The following is a 1428-nucleotide window of genomic DNA, read 5'->3' on the forward strand; positions in this document are numbered from 1 at the left end:
TGTCAGATAGGTAATGTGCTGACATCATAACAAGGTTGGAGGGAGGCGCATCTCACATGTGAGTGTGAAAACCCAATAATCACATGTGTGAACCACAAAAGGATCTCAATATACCTTTAAATAAGAATCTCAACTTTTAAAATATTTTGAAAACATTGAGCCTTATGTCAATACAAAAAGGTCAACTTTGAAGTAAAGGGTTGTTCAAAATATTTGATTAAGCCAAATCAGAGTCCTCAAGGGGTGTAAACTATTACTATCTCTTATCTTTTGTAAAACAAAACAAAACAAAAAACATAAACAAGCATAGATGGCCTCTAATTTTGATAGGTGCGAAATATTCTTTTAATTATTTCCCCGATAATTATTAATCCTTTTTATCTGAGATGAAAAAGAATACTTATCTTCTTGTAACAGATACCATTGTATTTTAATAGAACATTTAAAATATGAATAATATATAGTAGATAAAATACTCAAAGGAAATATTTGGAAAACCTGTAATACTAGTGCAATGAAATGAACACAGCTTTGGAGTCAGACAAGCCAGAATTTGGTTCTTGTTACCAATTTATCAGTGTCATCTTAAAACCAAAGCAGTCTCAGGAACGAACAGAAAATCAAGGCCACTGTGTACATGTGGGGTTGGAGCAGCCTGGGACTAAAGACTCTATTCTTTATCTTATCCTTGGAAGAATCCTGGTGAACTCCTAGAATTGATGTTCTTATGTGAAGACAGGCAAGTCACTGACTTGCCAAAGAATCACATCATTTTCGAAGTGAGAGGCACTTTGGTCTCATCACCCAACCCAATCTACCAATTTGACTTGATGGTTAGAGTGGAGAGAGGGTCAGAAGTATGGGTTCATGGGCTAGTTGTATGTAAGTATTGTCTATGTGTGTGTGTGTGTGTGTGTGTGTGTGTGTGTGTGTGTGTGTGGTGTTCATCCTTACCTTATTGGTGGGCAAATCTCAGTCTTATCTTAAAATCCAAAGGGAGTGGGACATAGGAAGAGAGCAATTCTGTTACTTTGCAGCAACCTAGTGATAGAGCTACACAATGTAACACTCAGTTTCTTCCTAGAATTCACAGTTCTCTGCAGGGAGAACATACTTACCACCAAAGCGATTTTTCCTCATTTCATTTTGAGACTCACATAAATTTCATATTTATGATTATTACTAGTTTTACTAGAACACTGCCAAATTATGTATTCCTGGTTCCTTTTGTACACCGTATGAACATGTCCATGACTTTTCTAGCAACTTAAATGCTCCCTCTAAATATGTATAAAAGCATAATACTACATCCTAACCAACTCATTAGTAGATTTATTAATTATTTTTTTAAAGACAGGATCTTGCCCTGTCACCCAGGCTAGAGTACAGTGGCACAATTTCAGCTCACTGCAGCCTCCACCTTTTGGG

The 1428-nt window shown here is 36.3% G+C and overlaps 1 non-coding gene across 1 annotated transcript; it reads right to left on the reverse strand.

The window, feature by feature from the left end:
• LOC120365850 (small nucleolar RNA U13) lies at nt 1–104 on the reverse strand. Its single transcript, XR_005580694.1, has one exon. It is a non-coding gene; the product is annotated as a small nucleolar RNA U13 (small nucleolar RNA).
• Nucleotides 105–1428: the final 1324 nt, after the last annotated feature.

The sequence above is a fragment of the Saimiri boliviensis genome, chromosome 16, assembly GCF_048565385.1.
Source record: "Saimiri boliviensis isolate mSaiBol1 chromosome 16, mSaiBol1.pri, whole genome shotgun sequence".
Lineage (NCBI taxonomy): Eukaryota > Metazoa > Chordata > Mammalia > Primates > Cebidae > Saimiri > Saimiri boliviensis.